Here is a 19,209-nt window from a genome sequence, read left to right on the forward strand (position 1 = left end):
AAATTTCTAGAATACACGTTAGAGCATTCAGGTGTATCCCGTAACTCCAAGTCTCCTATAATGGAGCACCTAGAAATGCCAGAAAACATTTTTAAAAGTTATTTTAAATGTATAACTGAGTTCACAAGAAGGCAAATTATTCTCAGAGGAAAAAAAGGGGGAAGCAAAATTAGGAGGGATTATTAGAACTCAAGATTTCAGCAAGTATTCATATGTATCTCATATAGCAATATGTTGCTGATGAAAGGACCCACTTATAAAACACAACATATTCTAAATAACAGCAATGACCCATAAGAAAAAATTAGGTCAAATACTTCATTCAAAATAAGTGTTAAAATTATAAAGTAGTTAAGAATAATGGTAGCAAGAATGAATGAACATCAAAGAAAATAATACATTTTATTGATGAACATAAAGTAACATCAAATTAATGGTGACTAGGAATTTTCACTATTACACTCACTGATTTTTTTTTGCCAACAAATTTATAAATTCAGTGTGATCAATCAAAATCTAAATAGAATTATTTGTGGATCTTTTCTATTTGATTTTAAATTTTTATGGAAGCATAAATGCGTGACAATAACTGGGACATAAAATGAACAAGCCAAAGCCACTTAACCTACTACTTAGCAAGAAGCCCGATACAGCTATAGGAATCTTAGAATAGCAAAATTGCCCAGGAGTAGATTGATAGGTAAATGCAACAGAAAAGAGCCCACTTTCTTACAGAAGCATATGTGGAAGAATTATTGTTTGATACAGAAGCATCTCAAATCTGGGGGAGAATTTGGACTATCAAACACATGTTGCTGAAGCAATTAGGCATCTATGAAAAAAATAAAATCACAAAATACAAAGGAAAGTCCAAATAGATCAAAAATATAAATATAAAAAAGTGAACTATTTGAGTCAAAAAGAAGAGTAACTTATGACCTTAGGTTAGAAATATATTACTAATTAAATTAGCCCAAAATAAAAATAAAACAAAAAAAATTAACAAATGTGGCTATATCAAAAATTAAGACTTCAACTTAATCAGAAATAGTATATGCAAACCTAACATACAAGTAGAAGACAACATATCACAGAGAGTAATTTTTAAATATGTGATATCAAAAGAACTCCCAAATTCAAGAAGACAAGGCAAACAACAGAAAACTGATATAAAATGAATCAATAGGCAATTCACAGAATCCAATAAACAATGAGCACATGAAAAGAAGATAAAAAACACTGTGAGCAGGAAACCAAAATGAAAGTAATGATAAACTACTTTTACACATCACATAGTCCATCACTCTAAGATCTAACAGTATTAAATATCGATGAGGATATGAAAAAAATCAAGCTCTCAGACACCTCACGGAGGGGGGTAAAAATCATTACAACCACTCTGAAAGGCAATTTGGTTTCATCTATTAAATTTAAAAATGTACATAACACCCAGTTTCTCAGCAGGTCTATTTTCAGGTCTCTATGGATAAGGAGACAGATACAAAGGTGAGTATGGGGCATGGTTTACTACATTATAGAAAAGAAATGAAAAGGGAAGGAAAGCAAAGCAAAGCAAAGAGAAAAGTAACCAGGCAACGCAATAGGAAAATAATGAAATGAAGCTGAATGCTATAAATTATTATTCACTTGTTATGAGAATGGATTATATCTGTATTTATCAATATAGTTCTTTAATGTTGAAAAAGTGAGCTGTTAAATAATGTATACAACTACTTTATATTAAAAAATCGGAAAAATATTTTCTGTGTGTCTGTGCATGTGAAACTACATGTGGAAACTGACAATAGTGATTATATGTTCTTGGAAGTTGAGTCACTACGGATCAAAATAGCACAATAGAAGTCAAGGTCAAGATAAGAGTTCATTTATAAATTAAAATTCTATTTTTTATAAAAATCATGTTTATATATAACTTGTGTCCTTTTTTTAAAACCTGAGGAAAACAGACCAACAGCTAATACGCCTAAAAGTTAACATTGGCCTATTCCAACAGGTAGAAATGTGGAGTTTTCTTGTCTGACTTTAGCATGTACATATTCCTTTTTCCCTATTTCCAGTAAAAGTGAAGTTGCTTAGGTTGAAAACACATAATTACTAATATTTATTTTGTTTCCAATGATTTCATTAATTCTTTCAGATGCAAAACGTTAAGCGCCGCCCTCAATAAAAAACCCGAATCGCCAAAAGTTTCCATTTACCTTGAACCCTTCTCTCCTGTTTCCAACTAAAGATCAATATCAGCGTGCATGCTAAAATATTTGAATGTGCTCCCTTTCAGACAAGTTATAAGAATTAAAAAGCAAAATTTTTTTATTATTACTAGTAAATATAATTCATTGTCTGCTGCAAAAAGAAGGCCTAGTATTTTGAGGATTGGGAATGGGGGTGTGGGAAAATAGAGGCCATCATCTATTTAATGTATTCTGTAGAGAGGGCAGATTAGGGCCTGAAGTTTCTTTCCTCTGTTTACAGTGCGTGCCTTTTTGGCACTTCAGTGCTTAGTACACTGAATCTTTGCGCAGCCTCAGCCCGTTTTGCTCCCGGTGTCTGGCTCCGAACGAATAGTGACAAACTAACGGTGGGATCAGCAGAGCTTCCTGCAGGCTTTGCCGGGCGCGGTGTAGCCCAAAGCAGCCAAGGCTCGGGGACACCCAGTCAGTTGAGGATGATCTTTCAGTCTCGGAGTTTTTGCCTGAGATTTAAAGCCTAACACCCTGAAATCTGAGTTCCCTGATTACAGAGTGAGGAAACCATATCCTAAATATGTAAAGCCCCAGTTTGTGTGAGTGGATTTTGGCTCCAAAGATTGAAGACACTACGTGTGGTTGGTATGTCTGAATAATACTGCCTGTAAGACACAGTATTGCAGCCACGTTGAAACGGGCTGTGTGAGACTCCATGGCCTGCTGGTTAGCTCTGGACCCTGAAATGCACTTAAGTTCGGGCCGGACCCCCCAAAAGCTATGAGTAAGTTATGTCTTTAAGTCACAGCTTATAAACTGTGAAGTGTGTAGGGAAAAGTGAGGTAAGAAAAATAATTTTTTCATCAAATTTATGTGCTTTTTTGATAATATGTACTTTGAGACCCTAGGAATTTACATTATTTATAAAACATTTAAATTCTGTTGAATGGGATGCTTTTGAGGCGCTAGTACGCTCAGAACTTAGGACATGGTAGGCCAAGTATGCTAAGCATACAATAGATTTTCTACTTTACACCTAAGACAAGGAGATGTAGTCACTAAAAAATAAAAACCTATATGTAGACTTAGGTGTACGTGCTTTGTTAAGCTGTTTGCTATGGTTTTCAGGTCACGATGTTACGGTAACTGAAAAGTGATATAATCTGATAACAATGTATTAGCTCAAATAAAGGTATTTACATAATTTTTTAAAAGATTTATTTATTTTTAGAGAGAGGGGAAGGGAGGGAGAAAGAGAGGGAGAAACACCAATGTGCGGTTGCCTCTCACATGCCCCCCACTGGGGACCTGGCCTGCAACCCAGGCCTGTGCCCTGACTGGGAATCAAACCAGCAATCCTTTAGTTCACAGGCCAGCGCTCTATCCACTGTGCCACACCAGCCAGGGCTGTATTTACGCAATTTTTAAAAACTATACTGTTCTCCCCACTCTTGTGTCTTGGCAAGTTTGTTCTTATCCGAGAGGTCTCTCTTTGGTCCTTCATTTTCCTTCTGTTATTCTTTACTCGATCCTGTTGCAACTTATCTCCATTGCTATGTTCAGACAACGCGTAGATGAAATTTTGGACTAGACAGTGAAGCTGTTAGGCAGGACACCTGCAGAGGCTCTCCTCTGAGCGGGCCCTTTACCCAGCCCTTACTTATCCTTCCAGACTCCCCTGCCCGCTGCTTAGCTTCAGGGTCCCAGGCCAATCAAATGAAAAAAAAGAGACCTTTCAGGCCAAGAGCCTTGATGTCTAAAACATAGAATCTGGTTACTTGTTTTTAATCAGATGGATGTTTGCTTTTAGAGGCAGCTTCTGCTCTGAATATTGAAACATTCTGAACCAGTAGAAACGTGACCCTCATGAAAGAATTGTCAAAGTCACAGAAAATGTCTTAAAAAGGAGAAAAAAAATGTGGTTTTTGAGTCCTGGGGGTGGAGGGGCAGGGAAAAAAAAAAAAAAAAAAGGAGTATGTTTTTAACTATTTAACAAGTCTGACATCTAGTGGTCAATTGGTAATTTCTAAGGTAGCTGAAGGGGATTTGTTCCAGTTTAACTGTGTTGGAAATGTGAGGACAGAAAAAGCACAGACCTGGCTGGTGTGGCTCAAGGGTTGAGTGCTGACCTGTGAACCAAAAGGTTGCTGGTTCAATTCCCACTCAAGGCACTTGCCTGGGTTGCAGGCCAGGTCCCCAGTTGAGGGACTGTGAGAGGAAGCTAATCAAAGGGGGCTTGTGAGAGGCAGTCAATCAATGTATTTCTCACACGTTGAGGTTCCTTTCCCTCTTTCTCCCTCCCACTCCTCTCTATAAAAGTAAATAAGTAAAACAAAATTTCAATTAAAAACAAAGCATAGCTCTTACTGATGGAGTTGGTGCAACCATGTGAAATTATGAAGGTTGTTGCACCTTAAGTGAGGTGGACTCGAAGATGTGAGTTTCAGGCAGTCCTTCACAAGGAAGATGTGAATAGAGAAAGGAGAATATGCGTGTTTCTGATAATGATCTCAATGATAACTGATTAGTTTGCATGATACTGTATGATGGGTCTTATACTAAATGCTTCAAACATCACTGTCTTTGCAAAACAAGGATACATAAAGCTGATGAAATTGAGAGGCTCCATGACTTTCTGAGTTGCCCAAATTCTTAGAACAAATATTAGTAGATACAAACTGCTATCCTAAATCCTTTACTTTATACTTAGGTATGATAGCCCAGCACACCATAACGGGCAGAGGGAGCGGGTAGGAGCAATTGTTCTTCTCTGAATTAGGGGGTAATAATTATCAATAATTATATTATTAATTAAAAATGATATTGTTAATTAATATTAGTAAAAATAATTATCCATAAGTTAGAGAAGACAACTATAAGACCTCTTGATTTTATTTGCTATTTGACTGGCAAGTGTGTGGAATTATTCTTTTAATTTTTTAACTTATTCCCCAGGTTTATTGAGTTATAGTTGGCATAGAACATTGGATTCGTTTTAGGGATACAGCATAATATTTTGATATATTGCAAAATGATTACATCAGTATGTTCAGTCAGCACCCATTATGAATTATATGAGAATCTCTCTTTGATCCTGTTTGGTTTTTGTTCCTGCATGGCGTTATAATTTCTAGCTGGAAACTTTATTGGAATAGAAGGGACAAGCAAAGAAATCCCTACTCTCTCCATATTCCTAATTTTCTGAACAGAGAGCATATTTCAAGACACAGCTTACTTGTCATTTGAGGTCACAGGGACCCCTCACTCTCGCGGAAGCTTGGGTGGCTCCTTCTATGCTGCATCGTTACGAAGACTGGGTTCTGGGCGTCCTCGGTCCAGCCCTGGGGAAGCTCAGTGACCTACTCTAAGTCTGTAAATTAATAAACTAGCAAACAAAACAGAAACAGACGCACAGTGACAGAGAACAGACTGACAGCTGTCAGACAGGAAGGGGCTTGGGGGGCTGGGTGAAAAAGGTGATGGAATTCAGCAAAAAACCAAAACAAAAACAAAACTCGTAGACAACAGCGGCTGATTACCAGAGGGAAAGGGGGCGGGGTGGGGGATAGAACATGGCGAAGGGGGATAAATGGTGACAGAAAGAGACTTGACTCGGGGTGGCGAACAGACAACAATGTGCAGATAGTACCAAATTGTACACCTGAAACCTATGTAATTTTATTAACCAGTGTCACGCCAATACAGTCAATTAAAAAAATAAAATAAAATAAAATAAAATAATAAAATAAAATAAACAAGGGGAAAAAAAAAGGTTCTGGGCCCCAGGCCACAAGCACGCTGGACCTGAACCGCTTTGCAGGCTGTTTCGAGTCCCTCCAAACGACCTATGACCCTGTTCAGTTTGGAGCTCGTCATTTCTGGAAGGACTGTACCCCCATGATGTCTAAGAATGTCCCAGCGGGTCCTCCCACATCGCTCATCTGAGTCAGAGTCCAAATTAGCTAGAGTGCGGCTTCCAGGGGCGACAGGATCCAAAAAGACACGGACCGACTGAGGCCCCGAGCGTGTTCTGAAGTGCGATAACCGGAGAGGCGTGGGTGGTGACGGCGGAGGCCCGGGGTGGGGGCCCAGGGCTCGTTCAGCCGAGGCACCGTCCCTGCTCACAACGGTCATTGGTCGTTTAAGGACGGGCTGCCTGCCCTGGAAAGCTACGCCAGGACAGGAAATTAGCAGGCTGGGACCGGGACAGGGAGAAACTTTCTCTTTTGTCTCAGGCCAGGATGTTGCTTCATGCGAGGGGCGGAGCGAGCACGGGCCGGCCGCCTGACTTCTGGGACGGCGCCTCTCGGACAAGAACGTGAAACCTTGATGCTCACAGAGCTGTGTGGCTGAAAGCTCTGGGGGCCGAAGCCCAGGCCCCTGCTCAGCGTGCAATGGTGCCTGAGTTTACTGCGACGAGGGAGGGGCTTCTTGATCCCCCTCCGTGCTGAGAAACCATCACTGACCCCCCGTCGTGTCCAGCATCATTGCTTCAGCTGCTGTGGGCCACTGGGATGACACATTTTGATGTCATCATAGGTCATCTGCAGGCTCACCCAGGGACTGTTGACTGCACGGGGCTGTCAGAGATGCTTTCGACAGCCAGACTGTGGGGCCACAACAGCCACAGTAATAAAAACATCAGCATTGCCCACGCAGATGGCTAATACCTAGGACTACTGACTCCTCGGACTGAGAGATGTCCATGAGGCTACGTAAGATGATCACAGCACCATGGGGTTCTCAAGGGAAAGAGGGGCGTTCTCACAACAATGGTATAGCAGCTTAGACTCATTTAATTTCAATACATGGGTAGATGTAGCTTCATTTTATGCCTAAAGCAGGTGAGGCAGAGTTGTCGTTAGAATCTCATTATATGCCCATTAAAAATCATGACTTAGTTTGCCCTGGCCAGTGTGGCTCCGTGGATTGAGTGCCAGCCTGCAAACCAAAGGGTCACTGGTTTGATTCCCAGTCAGGGCACATGCCTGGGTTGTGGGCCAGGTCCCCAGTAGGGGGTGCACAAGAGGCAACCACACACTGCTGTTTCTCTCCTTCTCTTTCTCCTTCCCTCCCCCCCCCAAAAAATAAATAAATAAAATCCTTTTTCTTAAAAAAAAATCATGACTTAGTTTGAGTACCAACCACCTGTCTGAACTTCCTGTGTTCACACGCTCACTCAAAAGAGCTACAGGTAACTGGGATGGTGCCTTCAATTCTAATTACCATTTGCCTTCCCGCTATCAGGCCTGCAGGAATGTAACCCCAGAGCCTGAGGGCCTTCACGCTAATAATAATTTATAAGGAGGGAGGGTAAAAAATCAAATAGATTTCTCTAGAAGTACTTGTCTCCCTTGGCGTTCTTAAAAAATGGTTTTCATTCTTTCAAAGCACCAGGGATATACCTTCAGCCTTGAAGTATGCACCTCTGACCCTGGCCTGTGCCTGAAATAAATACTGAATAAAGATACTCTGAGGAAAGTACGATAAAGTAAAAAAATTCCTCTGCAGTGTAATCAGTATTTTTTAAACTTGCAGCGATGGTGGATGAGACCGTCTGCGTCTTTGGGGAGGCTTGTCTGCTGTTCCTGCTCCCCACCCAGAAGCCCTCCTTCCTACAGAGGATCTTAACACTTGTTTCTTTACTTCACGTTTGGTTCTTTGCGGTTCCTTTTATGCATTCTAAGTCCCTTCAGTTCCCTATTTTCGCTGTTATTTAAATTGCGTAGAAGCACGGTAGTCTGAATCTTAATTCTGCGCTATATGCTTTGGTAAGAAAAATTAATATATAATTGAATACGTGTAAATTAATGAATAAGTGTATAGTGAACTTAGACTTCACTTCCTAGGAGATATGTAATTGAATAAATGTACATTAGTGCATAAGCTTATACTGAATTCCGAATTCACCTCCTCTCTTGTCTTCATTCTATTTCTAGGCAATCTCATCAAGATTCCCGGCTTAATTTAAAACATAAATGCCAATGACCCCCAAATGTATAATCTCCTGGCCAAACTGCAGCACCCCCGCCCCATACCCCCCATGTGAACTCCAGTCTCAAACATCCATGTGGACATCAAACATATTCAAAACCCAGAGCCCTGATTCCCATGGACCAAGGGCTGCCCCGTGACACCCTGGTGACGTTGCACGTAGCCAAATAAGCCCCGTAGGCAAAGGCTCGAACCACAGCTAAAGAAGCCTTGGCAGAATGCCCTGCCATCCCCCCAGGCCACAAGGTGCTGAGACGCTTCTCTGCTGGCTTCCCCATCATCCCTGGAAGGCGGGTGAGACAGTTTCGCATTGGCTCCCAGGTCCCGCCGAGATACGGAGCATTCGGCCCAGTCACCCTGAGAACAGGGCTGCAGGCTATGAAAGCACTTTGCTCCAGTAAAGATCTGGCTCCTTGGCACAGAACTGCCCCACACCCACACCGCCATCCTCCAGCCCCGTCTGTTCCGGGTCCTCATTTCAGTGTGTGGGATAAGGAACTGGCACCTTTGACTTACTCTTTCACCATCTATGTAACTATGTCGAAATCAAAGTGTCTTTTTACCAGTAGGATCGGTCAAATCCAGGCCTTGGCCTTGGCTTATCTTGTGTGTATGACATTGACAATTCCCACCCCACCCCGACTGCTTCCTTCCTCTGCAATCTTCTCCACCACAATAAATTGCAACACCAGCATCCAAGTTTCCCAAGCCCCAAAGTTTGGAGACATCTTTAGTTCCTCCCTTGCTCTTAGAGAGCTAATATCCTAGACCCTATTGACTCAGATTGCAAAATATACCCAGAATCGGACCATTTCTCACCATCTGCAATGCAGCCAGTGAGCTGCTCACGCCAGGATTGCTACATTAGCCTCCGATGAGGTCTCCCTGCTCACTCCTTGCTCCTCTTCAGTCTCTTCTCTGCACAGCACCCAGGATGTTTCTTTTCAGCTCTAAGCCAGAGCCCCGAACTTCCCATCCCATCACCTAAAATCTCTCCATGATCTGGCCTCTCTGAGCACATCTCCCACCACAGCCCAACCAACCTGTCTCCTCCCTCATCTGCCCTCCTGCCCGCTCCTCCCCTTCCCTGCTTCCTGTTCCTCAGATGCGTGCCTGATGCCCTCAGATATGGGCATGGCCTACACCCCCGCTCTCTCTGTGTATCTGCTCAAATATCCCCTTACAGTGGGGGCTTCCTCCTTCCCTCTACAGCAAGCCCCTGACCTCCGCCCACTCCTTGCATTTGCATTGTCTTTTTGCACTGTCTTCTTTTTCTCCACAGGATCTATATCATCTGGGATAGAATTTCTTTATTATTAATTCCTACTGCCTGGCTCTTTGGAATGAAACGTAAGACCCATGAAGCCGAAGAATTTTCCTGCCACTGTATCTCCAGGACCTTAAACAGTGCCTGGCCCTTAGGTAGGTGCTCAGCTAATATGTACTGAATAAATGACTGAGCCATGAAAATGTGAATGAATTCTTCCATGAAACAACAACAGACTCAACGTTTAGAGTTCATATCGTAGATATGGGACTTTGAATCGGTCTGTCCTGATCCTGACTGGATCATCCCGCTACAAAAGGAGACTATCTCAGAGCTTCACTGCTATCACTTTCATATTGATCTTTAACTCAGTCAACACGTGGAAGGTATGTATGATAGCATACCAGTCCCTGATCTCAGCAAGTCCCGATCTCAGATGATTCTATGTTTAATTTATTCAGCAAACACGGAATGCTCGCCCATGGGAGGGGAACAGGAACCTTACCTGCAGGAAATGCCATCCCACGGTGAGCACTCAGTAAATGGCGGCTGGCGTTCTAATTGGTCAGGGTCTGAGGACGAGTGAATTGTTCTGCAAGGGGAGAAAAGAACACGTGGTATGACCTTTGAACCAGTCCGCAGGGACTAAGCAGAGATCTTCTGATGGAAAAGGAGAGACAGGCATTGGGGCCCCTGGACCCGAGCCATTCCACCTGAAGGTGTCAAGTATGCAAAATAGGGAATATAATGGCCCAGATTCGGGGGTAAAAGTGAGAGATCAGAAAAAAACATGAATGTTCAGAATTCTTTATTGTCTTCGCTTTAAGAAAAAAAGGATTTCTAGACTTCTATCGTTTTTCTTTTTCAATTCACACAGAATAATAAAGATAAAACTATGTCAATGGAGAATGTGTTGCTCACATAACACAAGTTTCTACTGAGTGAGAAAATGTCATCTTTCTTTAATTCCATTTGCCTTGGAAATAGTGGTTTCAATTAAATGAGGGAAACAAACTTGAAGAACTTAAGCTTCAGGAAATAAGATTTTATTTTTTTTGAAAATAAAAATATACAACATAGTTTGGTAAAATCAAAGCATTGCCAGATTCTTTTTTTTCCCTGAAACAGATTTGATAGTTAATCTAATTGGCTATTAAATGTATTTCTTTTCTAAAAACCATTATGTGATACTCTGTTTCATAGCTTTGGAAGGGAAATATAAATAGTATTTAATCCTAAGCAAAATTAAACAAGGATAATTTCATTTGGAAATAAATATTTAGAAAACTTACAAAACTTCAAAAAAGTAAAATCTGTCTGAGTCTTACAAAATTGTCCACAGTAAAATACCAGGTCCAGGAAGAAAGACTACAGGCTGTCAAACTAGAAAAATACAATTAAACAATAGTCATTTCCCCAAGAAGAGAAAAACATCAGTTGCGAATGAGTGAGGGAAAACAAATGATTTCATGTTAGTAACAGAAAAGACAGATTCCTTTTCAAAAGATGCTGTCACCAGTCGCAGATATGTTTTTGCAAATAGCCTGTTTCTTCCAGGGTAGGTTTGCAAAACATGACAACTGAGCTCACCAAACCTCTTGTGGTTGTCTCGGCAAAAGGAATGGACTTCATCCTCCAACCTTGCAAACCAGTGGGGCCCTCTTCTGCCTCCTTAATTACCACCTCAGATTCCCATTTGCCCCATAGGAGAATGGGGCTTATTAAAAATGTATCACCTGGCCGGAGCGGCTCAGTGGATTGAGTGCGGGCCTGGGAACCAAAGGGTGGCTTGTTCGATTCCCAGTCAGGGCACGTGCCTGGGTCTCAGGCCACAACCCCAGTAGGGGATGAGCAAGAGGCAACCACACATTGAAGTATCTCTCCGTCTTTCTCCCTCCCTGCCCTGTCTCTGAAAATAAATAAATAAAATCTTTTTTAAAAAATGTATCAGATGAGGATTTCATAGGCTCCCAAATGTCCTGGACTTCATCATTAGGTGGCCTCACGTATTGCACTATTTCTGGTAAGATAACATTCTAACAGTTTCTAACTCTTGACAGCAGCAGCACTTCAACAATGTTTATTATAAACTGGGGCTGCAGGTAAGTCATTTCTTCAGACTGAAGCATTGAGAAAATACAAACAAGACCTTTGCACCTTTCCGCCAAATTCTACACCTGTATATACGTTTCTTGGCTTTCCTCACCCCCAGTCTCCACGGAGGTGCTTGGATCCACTTTTCCCTAAATCTTCGTTGCCAGCACTCATCTCCTCTGAACCCATTGTAATCCACTTTTTAAAAATTAACTCAATTTTTATAGTAATTTGCACTAAAGAAACAGGAAAGTCCAAGCTGATGAGCATTAGCTCTTTTTTTTTTAAATTAAAAAGTAGTATTTTTGTATTCTTTTTTACTAATACTGTCCCCTGAATTTGTGTCAAGGACACGCTCCCAGGTGGCAGCAGCACATGTACAAGGTGTCTTAATTTCCTAAGTTTCTTATCGTTGACTATTACAGGTGTCTCCCATTCCCGCCCCTTCTTTGTCGCTCTGCACCCACCCCCGCCCAACCTTAGCCCTTTTAAGGAGACACTCATTCAGAGCCCAGAGGAGCACCTGAAGTAGGGCCTCCTGAAATAACTCATTCCAAATACACTCAGAAGAGTAAAGAGTAAATCTTTCCTCCCCCTGAAATACAATTAAGTGCTCATAATTTACCAAAACAAAGCCATTTGGATATGGGTTAAGGAGGACTCAAGAACCAACGCTATGTGTCTGGGTGCTCTTGTGGCCCCATGTGCAGTGAGTGCATGTTTGTGTGCTGCTAAGAGGGCTCTTAAGTCTGTCGAGGGCCAAACAACTCTTACAAAACAATAGTTTGATGAGTTAACTGTAAATGAATCAGAAACATATGGATTAAATTTCCTTTAATGCACATGGATTTAAAAATTAAGGGAAAAATGCTTGGCAAAGGAAATTTTGGCTTCTGCCAACCCCGAAGCTTTGGAAAAAATCATTGGAGATGTTCAATGATCCAACTCAGGAAAATGTGACCCACTGCCCCTCTCTCTTTTATAAAATCTTTATTTGTTCACACACATGGTATCAGAAAAGTCCACAGAGACGTTTCTGATGGAGACAACTCTTTGGTTTTAAACAAGACTTTGTGAGAAAATCCCTTGTTTATTTGTGAACTTGCCATGCGTTTGCATTATTAATTCGAGAATCTTCTGAAGAAAGAGTGCTCTTCCTTAGCACTCAGGAGAGAAAGAGCAGCCCACGCTTTTGCCTGTGTGCTAGTGCCTGCCTGTCTCTACATCATAAATACATTGCCAAAGGATTCTCAATGGGAAATGGCTTCTCTTAATTTTCTCCAGATGTTGTTCTTAGTAGGGATGATTTTTCTGACTGAGTGTCTCCTAAATCCTGCTGGGTGATTCTGCACATGGTCATGGTTAACACAAGCGTGTGACAAATCCCAGATGTGGAAGTAATCAAAGTGATCTACAGATCTAAGGGGATACTCTGGGGAACAAATGAGGGCTGTTGAGGGGTCAGAACAATTAATGAGGGTCAGAGTGAAAGGTTTGGGAGCCATGGGGAAGGAGAGCACGAGCAGAGGGTTTGGGGGAAAAGAACGTGAATCACACATATTTATCCTTCTTGTCTCAGAAGAGGAATAGGTAAAGGAGAAGGAATTTTAAAAAAATAAAAATCTTTATAATTTAGTCATTATTATGTGGATACATATCCTTTTATTTGTGTTCTGAAAGCAAGATGGCTAATTTACTGTCCCCAATTCATAATTTAGTACTTAATTGACATGCCTGTTTGATTGAAAACTACTAGACCACAGTGTAGAGCTATATAGAATAGACATATGACCCAAAAGAGACATAGAAAGTTGAAAAAAAAATCTGGGTTACATATTGCAAAGAACCCCAGCAGGACTGTCTACGTGGTATAGGAGGGCAGAAAGTGGATTTGGAATGGAAAGACCCTACAACAACATCTATTTGTGAAATATAGGGCACAATGCATTTTTTTTCACTTGTAAAATGAGGATAACACCACATATCTCAGAGGTCTGAATGAAAAGAAAAGAAGTTCTATTGCAGATATTTACTTGGCAAGACGAGCCAGATTACAACTGCTTCGGGGGCTTTAAGGGGAGAAATGAAGTTGTCATGAGTATTTAATTTTATTTTTTAAAGAAATACATCATGCTCTTTTATTACATAAGTAGTGCACAATGTCACATGTTCTCTTCAAATCAAGCCACATAGAAGTACACAAAATATACCTCAGAGACTCCCTTTTCTACTTTCTAATTCTTCTCTCTTATCCCTCAAGTAAGCAAAATAGTGGTTTGATATGCATCCTTCTATGCTTTTCTGTATTTATGCAAATATATTCATATATAGGGCTATTTGAAAATTAAAATAAGGTCACTACGGATTATATATATATATATATATATATATATATATATCTCCATAACTTGTATTTCTCTCCTTTAATAACTGGGGGCAAAAGACATTTCAACTTATTTTAATTTTCAAGAAATATACATTACTGGGAGGGGCAAGATGGCAGAGAAAAGAACGGAAGTCACACTGACCTCCTCCCAGGACCATTCTGGAATAACAACTAAATTGTGGAGAAGTCACCTGGAACAAACAAGTGAACAATAGCGAGAGAGGAGCCTTATAACCTCAGATAGACAGTAGAATCAGCTTTAGCACATCCTAACTCGTAAGGAGTGCGGTGGAGACTCGAGAAGGCAGGCAGGGCACCCATGGTCAGCAGAGCCAGAGGGATATTAAACAGCCAGTTGGATCCCCCTGAGAAGAGTGGAGTCTAAACCATAAGAGGGGATCCCCAGTCTATAGCACCAGAGCCCAAAAAGTACACAGATAACAGCCAGCTGCGAAAAGTGACAGGGTTGCTCTCTGCCAGAGACATGAGCCTGGAAACACAAAGAACTGTTTAAAGGACGAATGCATAAATTTTCATTTGTAGCCACTTACCCTGGGCTCTAGCAAAGGCAGGGGCAGAGTGAGCTAGAGGCACCTGAGAAAAGACTGGAGATGGAGGCTTTGGAGAGAGAACTGAGGGAGTAGCCAGCAGGATCCTGGTGCTGGGTCATCCCCCATGCAGCAGCAGCCATCTTGCTCAGACGGACCACGCCCCTGAGCAGCAGCTGCAGGAGAGGAAACAATAACCCTGCCCCCAGGAGGGACTCTGGCTTGCCCTGTGGTGCTTAAGCTTGACTGCTGAGTGGAGAGTGACTAGATTAACAACTGAACGAGACAGCCACTGGCAGTAGACTCCTAGACGTCTTGAACACACTGCCAAAGGTCAGATGGGGTTAACATCTGACATCACCAGAGGCAGATCCAGAAAGAAAATAATAGCAGTAAATACTAAAGGCTACCAAGACAAAACCCACTGTGGTCTTCTCCATGATTTGCAATATTTTCTTTATTACATAGCTTTTAATGTTCATTTTGGGTCCATCAAATTTGTGCATATTAAGTCATTAGATTTTATACTAATAGTTTATTTCTCATCTTTCTTATAATAGTATTAATCTCTCTATAGCCTTATTAATACTGGTTCATTTGCTATGGATAGTGGGATTGCAGGGGGGAGTCATTTTTGCAGATGTGTATTTGTTTCCTGGGCTTTGTGGTTTTGTTCTGGAAGCATCTGCACAAAAACACGCAGGCAGCATCGTGGGCAGAGTGACCCTCAGTCAACCAGCTGGAAGGTAGGACCCGCCAAAGAACATCCAAACAACAATCAAAACCCAATTACTTCCAGAGAGCCAACATAAACAGCATAAAAGGCATCTAAAGAGCACCAAGTTCAAGAGATCAAGGAAACTGCACCACTAAATCTCCAGGTCTCCTACCATAGAAGTTCATTCCACAAAGTCAGGAAATCAAGACAGATCAATTTAAGAGCAAAAGCAAAAAAAGAAGAGTCTCACAAATAATGGGAAGACAAAGAGACACCCTCCAATCGAAGGGAAAGGAGGAATCCCCACAAAGAGAACTCAGTGACATAGAGGCAAGTAAACTATCAGATACTGCTTTCAAAACAATTGTTCTAAGGAAGCTCAGTGAGCTCAGTGAGCTCAGAGAAAGTTACAAAAAACTACAGAGAAACTATGAGGAACTTACTGCAAACTATATCAGCATGAAAAAGGACATAGAAACTATCAACAAGATGCAAGAGGAAATGAAGAATACAATTTCTGAATTGAAGAACACAGTAGAAGGAACCAAAAGCAGGCTGGATGAAACAGAGGATTTAATCAGCAAGCTGGAGCATAAGGTAGAAAAAAGCTCCTAGAAAGAACAAGAAAATGAAAAAAGACTCAAAAAGAATGAAGAGGCGTTGAGTGTCAGAATGGCCATCATAAATAAACCAACAAACAGCAAGTGCTGGCAAGAATGTAGAGAAAAGGAAACCCTAGTACACTGTTGGTGGGAATGCAGACTGGTGCAGCCACTGTAGAAAACAGTTTGGAACTTCCTCAAAAAGCTAAAAATGGGATTGCCTTTTGACCCAGCAATTCCTCTGCTGGGATTATATCCTAAGAATCCCAAAACACCAAAACAACCTATGCACCCCAATGTTCATAGCAGCACAATTTACACTAGCCAAATGCTGGAAGCAACCTAAGTTCCCCTCAGTAAATGAGTGGATCAAAAAACTATGGTACATTTACACAGTGGAATACTACCCAGCAGAAAGAAAGAAAGAGGTACCACCCTTCCCAACAGCATGGATGGAACTGGAGAGCATTATGCTAGGTGAAATAAGCTAGAGGGTGAAAGACAAATACCATATGATCTCACCTATAAGTGGAACCTAATCTACAAAACAAACAAGCAAGAAAAATATAACCAGCAACATTGAAAGAAAAAACAAACTGACAGTAATGAGAGGGGAGGAGGGAGAAGGGTAACGGGAAAAGAAGCGGAAGGGTCAAGTCAAGGAACATGTATAAAGGGCCCATGGACAAAGCCAAAGTGCGGAAGGACTGAGGGTGGGAGGTGGGGGTGGGTGGGGCAGGGGAAAGTGGTGGTGGGAAAATGGAGACAAATGAATTAGAACAATAAAAAAAACAAAAATAAATAAATAAATAAATAATGTACATTACTATAAACATAGATAAAAACATCTGAATTAAATACTATAATAAAAGTGTAGTGCAAATGTTTAATAAAAATCATGCAATATTACAATATTGTGGCTTTAAAATTAAATACATTTGTATTTTTATCAATATATCAAAGCAGATAAACCATATGCTCACTTTGAAAGACAGCAAAAATACTTTTGATAAACGTTAACATCAATTTATAATTAGAAATATCTCTTCAGAAGCCATGAACAGAAAGATTTTTAAAAATATGATAAAGCTTATATGTGTCAAATAATAGATAATCTCATTCATCTTAAATGTCAAAAACAGTGGAGCCAATCTAAATATATACTGTATGTGTTGGTATATATTGGTATGCATTAAAAGACATAAAAAGCCATAATTATAAAAAATTCAATATTGGATATCTCAGAAACAAACCCATGAATATTTAATATTGTTAAGTGGTATTTCTAATCAGTAAAAAAAAATATGGACTATTCAATAGTGCATAATTACTGGTTAGTTATCAGAAGGAAGGAAGAAGGAAGGAGAGAAAAAGAAAGATGGAAAGAAAGATTTTTTCATATGATGGAAAAAGTTTGACTTTAATATCCAACCACAAAGTAAATTGCAAATGCATTAATATATTCAATAGACAAATGAAAATTAAAGAGCAGTTTTGGAGTGGTAAGAGAATATTTTTAAATAATTCTTTAATAATATTTTTAAATAATTTTTTAATAATCTTAAGGCTGGAAAACTTTCTTAACATGTAACAATGAAGGAATAGATTGATGAGTTGATAGATTTTTCAAGCTTCTCATATAGAAAAAAAATACACTACAAATAAATATTTGCAGCAAGAATGACAGCTGGTAAATTTCATTGCCACTTCAGTTGTGAACTCTAAGATCTAGACATAGTGAATCTCTTTCATCCTGAAAACGGTTTACACTCTGTCACTTGGAGGACTCTACACAGCTTGTTCTCTCTTCGGATGGGAATTCTCAGAACCTTTCTGCAGGGTGCTTTCTCAGTATGTATCACAACATTTTACATAGCTCTTGCCCCAAAAATCTCCCTAAGAAGGATATCTTATAGATCCACAAAAAGATTGATCTACAAAAGTACATATTGCCACCATGCTGAAAAAGTCTAGTGCTCAGCGATAGAGCATTATGTATTTTCTTTTCATTTGAGCCTATTAGTAGAATAAATTATGTTGTCACTTACAATGATGCTCTAATGGCAGGGTTTAAACCTGGCTTGCTGCCTGTTCTTGTAAATAAAGTTTTATTGGAAGGCAGCCAAGATCATTCATTTACATATTGTCTGTGACTGTTTTCTCTTAACAACAGCCAAGTTAACTACTTGTGGCAGAGAATTTGTGGCCCAAGAAAGTAAAAAATATTCACTGTGTGTGCCCTTACAGAAAAGGTTTGCTGCCCTGGCCTGGTAGCTCAGTTGTTTGGAGCATTGTCCCAATGCACCAAGGTTGCGGGTTCGATCCCCAGTCAGAGCACATATAAGACTCAGCCAATGAGTGCATGAATAAGTGGAACCACAGGTCAATCTCTCTCTCTCTCTCTCCCCTCTCTCTCTCTCTCTCTCTGTCAAACCAATAAAAAAAAAAATGTTTGCTGCAATGTTATGGTAGAATATTCGGGGGCCAGAGAAATGTTTGTAACTTATTATTAAATTTAAAGCAGAATATAAAATAGAAAAAAGCCTCACATAAATTTTAATATACATTAACATACATATTCTATTCAACTATTTAACTGTGATCTGAAATATATTTATACACTACATCAAAAATGTATCAACATAAAATGTTATTTCAAGATGTTGGGATTACAGTGTCATTTTCTTCTCTATGTCAAACAAACATTTAATAATGCATAGATATTATTTTTAAAGCAGTTAAATATATGAATAAATGTTACTTAGAAATAAATCGTCCATGTTACCTGTGAACACTAGTTCTTGATTACCAACTCCTGCAAGATACATTTTTATTTGGACCTTGTTGTACTTCAAACCCATACTTTCTGAGTTTATGCAAACGTTGCCCCTAAGGCCTATAGACACACATACACACACACACACACACACACACACACACACTGGGTTCAGCTGCATGTGTTAGTGAGGAGCATCAATTTTTGAGGCGGGGAGGGGTCTCAAAGGGCACAAGAAATTTCCCATTTTTTTCCTTCATTTAATTTTTGTTCCATTTCTCATTTTTGCCTCCAGGAAAAGAATTGGTTTTCTTTTGTTCTGAGGACTCCGTAGTCACTTACCTTTGGGAAAGCAAATTGCTACAACATTCCTGGGAGTTAGTTGGGTGGCATAAATCAAACAGCTATTCCATAGAGTTGATGGGGAAGAAGAAGAAATGAGGACTCCGCAGAGTTGCCATGGTAACAGGAAGGCCCACAGATCTTAGGGGCCTCTTCTTCCACATTCCATAATGACTTTTGTCCCAGGCCCATTATTACGTGCAAGCCCACTGCTCACAACGAGGTGGTAGGAAAGCTAAGTCTATCCTCATCCACCCTTAAGATCTCAAGGAGACTAT

The sequence above is a fragment of the Pteronotus mesoamericanus genome, unplaced genomic scaffold, assembly GCF_021234165.1.
Source record: "Pteronotus mesoamericanus isolate MK-2021 breed Mesoamerican mustached bat unplaced genomic scaffold, CSHL_Meso_final contig_347, whole genome shotgun sequence".
NCBI classification, from domain to species: domain Eukaryota; kingdom Metazoa; phylum Chordata; class Mammalia; order Chiroptera; family Mormoopidae; genus Pteronotus; species Pteronotus mesoamericanus.